Source organism: Argopecten irradians, chromosome 16 (genome assembly GCF_041381155.1).
Source record: "Argopecten irradians isolate NY chromosome 16, Ai_NY, whole genome shotgun sequence".
Lineage (NCBI taxonomy): Eukaryota > Metazoa > Mollusca > Bivalvia > Pectinida > Pectinidae > Argopecten > Argopecten irradians.
In genome coordinates, this window is record NC_091149.1 from 23,528,198 (window position 1) to 23,537,028 (window position 8,831).

Below are 8,831 nucleotides of genomic sequence, written 5' to 3' on the forward strand. Positions count from 1 at the left end.
GCCCAATATCAGAGGTCTACTTGGCATACTTATTTATTCTTCAACTATGATAGCTCACGTTTAATGACTTTTTCAGTCCTTAGTTTGTGACCCCCCTGTGATCTGTGAATGAAAAAGTCAAGTGTCACCAGGCTGTTGAACTAATTTGGGTAGACCATTAGTTCTGGTAGCATGACAGTGACCCTATTTAAGATCTGCTAGAGGCACTCTTAGTTATTCACAAGACGGTAATTTTAAAGCATTTTACCCTTTTTGACCCCTTTAAGTGACCTTGAATTGAAATTCAAGGTCCTTCATATGAACACAAGTTTGGTAGCAAATTCACTCTGTAGCATGTCACAGGCCACCCAATATCAGTCTCTGGGCCATTATTTTACTTCACACATGAGTCAGTGTTAAAGATTTTAGCCCTTTTTGACACCCGTGTTCTTGAATGAAAGTAAAGGTCCATCTGTTTGAACAAATTTGGTAGCATTTCTATTCTAGCATGCTACAGGACCAAATATCAGATCTCTAGGCCTATTAGTTATTCAATGAACGAGAGTCATTTAAAGAGCTTTTTTTCACCCTATTTGACCCTGGGACCTTGAATGACAGGTCGATTGTCCTTCATTTGACAAAGTTGAGGTTTGCCCATCTAGAAAGTTCTATACCGGGGCTGTGCCATGTCACAGGCCCCATTATCCAGGTATCTACCGCTAATTTATTTATTCAACTTGAGAAGTCACGATCTTAAAGATTTTTAGCCTGAAAAGATTTGACCCCTGGTGACCATTGATGTGAAAGTAAAGGTCATCTGTTTGAACAAATTTGGTAGCCATTTATTCTAGCAATGCCACAGACACAAATATCAGACCTCTAGGCCTCTTAGTTATTCACAATGAAGTTGTTTAAAATCTTTTTAGCCCTATTTTGACCCCTGTGACCTTGAATGAAGGTCAAGGTCATTCATTTGAACAAAACAAATTGGTTAATAGCCCTTCATACCCAGCATGCTACAGGCCAAAAAATATCAGTACCCTGGTCCTTTCATTTGAATGAAAAAAGTTTTGCACTGCAGACTGCAGACGGCGCACGATGACGGACGATGCATGAGATGACAATAGATTTTCCTGACACTAAAAAATATACCTGAGCTTGAAGTAATTTAAGGATATTTTAGTCTATTTGACCCCTGTGACCTTGAATAAAGGTCAAGGTTATTTATTTAAACAACCTTGGTAGTTCATTGTATAATATATACTGGGCAGTTAACCTGAAAGATACAATATAATTGATTGTCTATAAAAACACCAATAAAGGAATGTAATTAAAAAATGAAAAAATCCTTTTAAGCTACATCCTCAATACTAACTCCATGGGTAACTATCACTGACGTAATATCCACTCTTGGAATATCTCATAGTAACTTGGAGCCACTTCAGAAGAAACAAACTGACCAATCGCAGGCTTGCAGAAATCATTTTTGGCTACATCCTCAATACTCCAGGGGTTACTATCACTGACGTAATATCCACCCATGGACTAATATCTCTTAGTAAAATTGGATGCAGTTCAGAAGAAAACAAGATGCCCCAAGAGGCCTTGATGGTCACCTGAGTGCTGATACAGAAAAGAACATTGCAAAAATGGTTCAAATCTTTAAAAAAGCATTTATGAATTAAAAGAAACCCCTTTTGGACCCAATCCTCAGGCCCCGGGGGGTCAGTCATGGAAAATTTGTTAATAGGATTCAATGGCCATATCATACTGATAATTCTGACAACATTTGACTCATTTTCTATTACAAATGACCAAATAATGTTCAAAAATGTGTTTTCCCTATAAAAACTATAGTAAACTTGACCCCTCCCTCCCCACGGTTCATATATAATTCATAATTATTGTAAAAGGACCTTAAGACCTTTCCATCTATGAAGAGTATTTGATTCTACCATTTCCACAATTTTAGATGAAGGTTTTTGAAGTTTTAAGCCTATCCTATTTGACCCATTTTAGCCCCACCCCTCAGGCCCCTGGGGGTCAGTTATGGAAATATTGTTAATATGATTCTCATTGACCATTTCATACTGATTAATTCTGATTCATTTTTCTATTACAAATGACCAAATAATGCTCAAAAATGTGTTTTACCTAAATAAACTATAGTAAACTTGAGCCCCTCCCCATGTGATTCCATCTATGAAGAGTATTTGATTCCACTATTTCTTGAATTTTAGAAGAAGATTGTTGAAGTTTTAGCCTATATTGACCCCTTTTGGCCCCAACCCTCAGGTTCCTAGGGGACCATATAATTCACAATTTTGATTGACCTTTGGCCTTGAAAGGTCTCTGCAAAATTAGATTAGGTCACTGGAGACTTCATCTCAGTGACCTCAAAACTGAGTCCTTCATAGACTTCCTTTCAAGATTACAGAGAAAGTGACACCCAACTTCAAACCAACCCCTGGCGTATGGAGAAGGATTAGGCTATTACTCTGCTATTTTCTTAAATAAAGGGAGACTTAAAACTTGAATGTGGCATTTTATAATTGTCCCTATGACATACAATTAAGCAAGGAGTTCATCATAATTGCTATTGCTGCCTGGAATATGCATTTTCATGAATAACCATGCAAAAGTCTCTGCTAGCTACCCCCATTTTATCGGGAAAAAAAAGTAAAAAAAATGGTAATAATACACAATATCGCCTGGCTGGCACTCAATCTCTTACAAATACATACATTCTAGAGAACAAGAAATGTTAAACAGTTTTTTACAGAGAAAAAAAAACAAAATAAAACTACTGCTATAATCAAGTTAAAATAACCAGAAAATGTATAAATCTATGCAATAGATGTATAAATGTATGTATGTACTTCATATGATTGCAATTACTATACACATACATGTATAATGTATATGGTATGTCGGAGTGAATGTGTATATGCCTGTATTATGTAATGTACTATAAAATGTCTTGAAAAATAAAAAAAAAATATAAAAAAATAAAATAACCAGAATTCATTTAATATGGATTTTATCGTTTCATAATGACACAGCATCAAAGATTTGAAAAATATCATGTAATTATACATGTACATCACGAATAATCATGTAAAAGTCTCTGCTACCCCCATTTTATCAATAAGAAACTGTTTTTCCACATGTAGATAAAAAAAAATGTCAAAATATAGACAATATTGGTCTGACCGAATACTCAATCCAAAACTAAACATACATTTCTCTGTTTTTGCAATTCTTTTAGTGATATTGAGCATTTTGCTAGAAAATATACCTTAAAAAATAATAAGCCAATTACCTCCCTTTATCCAATTCCAATGAAAACTGTTCATATGAACATTTAAAGAATATAAAGTTTTTAATTTAAAACCCACGTACCCTTTAACAAGTAAGTCAGTTGTTTGATGGTATACATGCATCTGATCATACATGTTCTTGCATAAGATATTTAACAAATACAGTGCTTTAATCAAGAAATGCCTTGGAAATGTATAATGCTAATTCGAAAATCATGTTGGGCAATTAGGGTAATGAGTTATATTAGGTGCCAATCTTTCTAATTATCATAACATTTATGAGACCTTTTATGAGAACTCTATTCGTGGGGCCACGGTGACCAAGTGGTAAAGTTGTCCCAACATATTACCACAAGCCGTCCACCTCTGGGTCACAAGTTCGAATCCTATGTGGAGAATTTGCCAGGTACTGACAGTTGGTCGGTGATTTTTCTCCAGGTTCTCCGGCTTTCCTCCACCATCAAACCTGGCACGTCCTTAAATGACCCTGCATGGCTGTTAATAGGACGTTAAACTAATAAAAAAAAGAGAACTCTATTCTATATCCGAATTGTACATCCTAATTGGAACACATATGGTACCAGGTAATTAAATTATTTTAAATCCTTGATACTGCTGAATGATATGAAAATCAGTTAAATAAATCATCACATTAAAGGATCTATTTGTAGCTTTTATTCATACGCAGAAATGAAGTACTTAATTGGTACATCTTTCATACTTCAGTCTTTTGTTTTATTAATCATATTTAATTTTTATATTGAGGAAGATTACCTACATATATATATATATATAGGTACTAGTATTTAAAATAGTTACCGTTTCCAAGTGTTATTCATTCACAGATGAAAAAAATGTCAACAGCAAGCAAATCATATATTTAAAAGTCTATACCTTAACCGAAATGGCTTTCAATTTATCAATTTTTTTTTTTAATTGTTTTTTTGATTTAGAAACATTTTGAAAACCTTTCTCAAGCTGATGAGGCTGTTACAAGTTTGACATTCACTACGGTATAGTGAGTGTTATAACTAGGTCTCCTTTTACCTAGATACTGTATGATATTTTAAAAAAAACCAGAAAACTGTTGTTATTTTGGAAATAAAATGTCAAAATATCCTTAAAGGCTCGTGGTATTTCAAATTTTATAAATTTAAGTTTAATAAATTTCAAATGATGTAGCCATGAGTGTAAGATTCTATTTATCACATAACTAGTATTAATCAAAACATAGTCATAACTTCAGTGATTCTGACAGGACAGTGGCGTAGGAAGATGAAACGTAGTGGGGGGGGGGGCAAAGGTCCTCAATATTTCATAATTTCATAACACCCCCCACCCCCGCGCCCCGCACCCACAGGAGATACTTGATTTACTTTTTTCATATATCATTACATATTTATGGGGGTCCGAGGGATTTGAACATACCGGATTCACATCCCACCATCGGCACATTGTTGTGTAACTCAAAATAATAATCAACTGATTGTCTTGCTAAGACATATAAACAAATAAATCTTTTAAGAAGCATTTTTTGTAATAGTATAATTCCTTGGTGGACATTTTTTAGTCTAGTTCGTGTGTATTGAATTTTCATTATTAAAGGTTTGAACATTACATGCTTGAATGTTTTAGGAAACACGCAGCGAAATATTTTCTAAAAAGTTCAAAAATGTGTAGGAGGACCCTTTTTTCTTTCAAATGTGAATTTTTAGAATATTTCACTCGGCAAAAATGGGGGGGGGCAAAAAGACATGTTTGCCCCCCCCCCCCCTGCCCCCCCCCCCCCCCCCCCCCCCCCCCCCCCCCCCCCGCTTCCTACGCCCCTGCAGGAAAAAGGGCATCCATGGTGCTTAGTTTAAAGTGCACCTTGACCTCAATAAATGACCACCAGATCAGAGTCCAGGGGCACCAAGAAGATATCAACAACTTCCTTTACAAGGAAAAATCTTACAAATTTTCTTGAACATTGTTTATTTAATTCTAGATCTATTGAATCCTTGAGAGAATAGCCAGGGCTTAAGCTCTGGGTCAAAATTGGGATTACTTTGTTTTGTTTCAATTCTGTTTTATGTAAGAGTGGCGAACCAGGCTTGGATTCGACGTGTCAACCGAGATAATCATACAACATCACAGACGCCATTAATATCTACGACGCCACAATAACGTTCGTCTTACAACATTTATAACATGACTGTATATAACATTGCTAAATGGGTCAGAGTGATATTATACATGTATGCTAATTTTCACAACACGGGTCAATCTGATGATTCCTGTCGGCATCCTAATTATTACGCAGTAGTTGTCTATCACTATACACAACACAGCAAAATTGTAAAATGAATTTTCATTAATATTATTGCCCTCACCCACCCAGGCTGTACAGTAACTTAAGCCTAAGCAATTATTATGTGTCATGTAAAACTGCAGTGCATACAAATGTCCATATCTACATGTAATAATGTTGATCATATCCATTGTCAAACTACATGTACATTGTTACCATTTTTTTCTGGTTTGTTTTCTTTAGTTGTCTAATATTCAGATTACTCAAAGACGTTTCGGTACCTTCTGAAAGTCATTTCGCCCTGTTCACTTTATGATACCGAAAAGACTTCCGCATGTACCGAAATGACATGTAACGAAGCTAACGTTACGTACGTTACATGTGAGTGTGCATGACTTTATGGTTTAACTACTAGCAATTTAATCATATGCTCAAACAATATATTAGGAGATACATATATTCAAACGGCATCTGCCTCAAAGTCGGTACAGTTGTCAGTTTACGTGCTGTTAAGCCACGATTTAGAACACATGCATGGTTCTGTTGTCAGACAGTCACTCGCGATGGTGATCATAAACAGACTGTAAACAGTACCTAACGTTATATTTGCAGGCCTACAAAAAACAATCAAATATATCTGATAATACTAATATCCACCGATAATGATATTGATGTCTATAACAAGTAAAATGAACAATTACTTACCTGATAATGCCGGATTTAACTTGAACATCAAGGCGGCTTCAACATTTTTACTCAACCGGATACAAACAATACACTTTCCTTATAGGGGGCGCGATAGTCTGCGCCATGATTTTGTGCGTTCGAGACAGTACAAATAGATTCATTTCACTGTTGCACTTGTTGGGCGCATTTTGTAACATAAATTTGATGTTTAGTGCATACATTATTTACTCATTTTATAATGTTTAGTCACTTCTACAGAAAATTTCAAAAATATCACTCATTTTTAAATGGTACATTTGCCGGTCCAATCGTTCAGAATAGCTCAGAAGGAAGGCGCCTGGGACCCCGAAATATCTCGTCTGTTGTGGAAATTTACCGAGAACCTGCGAAATACCACCTTTATTCATGGCTGTATTGTGGCCGTTGTATATAACATTTCCAAAAGTAAGAACTACCGTTTTGTTCAGAATTACAAGGACTTTTTATATGTAGAGTTCTAGCTTCTCAGCTTTATAAATTTATTTACTAGGATAGATTAAACAGAAATCAGTGGTCAAAATGCCGATTTTGGGGGTTTTACACCAAAATATCTCGTCGTTTTGAATTTTCACAGCTAAGGTGATTATATCAATCGATAGATCACGCCGTGATTAGCTTACATTCGAAATTTCAGCAAAATATATCGTTGGATTTCCTTATTACTCAAATCGCGGTTATAAGCGGGTTGATAGCTAAAAGTTGTCGTGTTAACATTTCGTTCCGAAGGAACGATAACAGTTGTTATCGTACCTTACGTCTCTTCATTTCATATACATGATATACAATTTTACATGTACATGTATATTTGCTTCATATTTAATATCCTAACAATGACAATTACAATAATATTCCTAACATTAAAAAGAACACACACATTTACATGTATACGCACAGAAGCTTGACGTTCTGTCGATATTGATTATTAAATATATGACATATATAAAAATCGCCCTATATATATACTAAACATTGTTTTAATATTGTATGTAGGGGTTGGGATATTTATGTTATACTATATATATTGTTGACAAAACATCAAGCTCCTGTGGTATACCTTACCACCATGAACTATGATTTACACACCATATGTGTACTACCATATGTAAGTCCCTGTGTATTTTAGCCTCTGTGTTACAACTTCCTGTGTATATTAGCCTTAACTCCATGTGTATCTTAAACATCTGTGATAATGATATTTTTTTTAAATACCGGAATAAGTGAATTTATTTAATCGCTTCATAAATTCGAGCATATCCATTTTCAAAATTGTATGTCATAGTTATCTATGAGGTGTTTTAGGTCACCTGACACAAAGTCTCAAGTGACAATTTTTATCCCTGGTGCGTCGTCCGTTGTGTGTTCGTAAACAATATTAATTTACATTTTCGACTTCTTCTCCAAAACTGCTGAAGCAGTGTCAATGAAATTCTGCACAAATCTTCTAAGGCATTTATAAGGCTAATCTAAACTGTGTATTATATGACCCCAACACCACATAGGACTGTGGGAGGGGCCAGAAGGGGATAAAATTGACTAAAATTTCAGAAGTCGTCTTCTAAATTCACAGACTGGAACCAAATACTCCTCATAGATTAAAAAGTCATATTTATAAAATCACTGACTGACTGATTGGCCAATATATAGTGTTTATATGTCCTTGTTTCATTCTGTATCCAAACTCAGGTGACCGTTAAGGCCCATGGGCCTCTTGTTTTTCACATTTACATGTATGCATCAATTACTTTATTATATAAACAGCAATTTATTTGCATATATTTTTGTTATGACAGGTTGCAGTACCAAATATGATGAGATTGTCAAGGAGGCCGAACTTAATGAAGAAGATGTACGCCACAATCTTAAAGGATCACAGCCAATCATCAGTCTGGGTTCATTGATTAAAGATAATCTTATTGCTGGAACCAGGCTAGATAGTGTTGTACGTCTAAGAGCTCCTATGGGAGATGAAGAATTTGCATATTTGGAGGAAAGTTTGACTGTCTTAAAACAAACAAAGACCAAAACAGTGTATGGTGTGAATTCTAGATTCAGTCTATGGCATATTTTTGGTAAAATACAGAATTATAAACAAAGAAGGAGACTGTGTTTATGTTAAACCAGGAACATTGAAGATTTATCATCGGAATCATCGGGAATGTAAATATTTTGTTGTACCAAATATTTTGATTATTGAATCTTCAAGGGTCAGGGCAAAACAAGTCATTTGTACATTCGTAAAATGTACATGAAACTACAGGTTATTACCTAACTTGATCAATGACTGTCTACTGTAAGCCTAACTTGGTCAATGACTCTCTACTGTAAGCCTAACTTGATCAATGACCCTCTACTGTAAGCCTAACCTGATCAATGACTCTCTACTGTAAGCCTAGCTTGGTCAATGACTCTCTACTGTAAGCCTAACCTGATCAATGACTGTCTACTGTAAGCCTAACTTGATCAATGACCCTCTACTGTAAGCCTAACCTGATCAATGACTGTCTACTGTAAGCCTA

The 8,831-nt window shown here is 35.2% G+C and overlaps 2 pseudogenes; one reads left to right on the forward strand and one right to left on the reverse strand.

Annotated features, from left to right (window-relative positions):
• The window catches only part of LOC138310780 (uncharacterized), a 23,348-nt pseudogene extending 18,594 nt beyond the window's left edge, over window positions 1-4,754 (reverse strand).
• The window catches only part of LOC138310777 (uncharacterized), a 64,022-nt pseudogene extending 55,413 nt beyond the window's left edge, over window positions 1-8,609 (forward strand).
• Window positions 8,610-8,831: the final 222 nt, after the last annotated feature.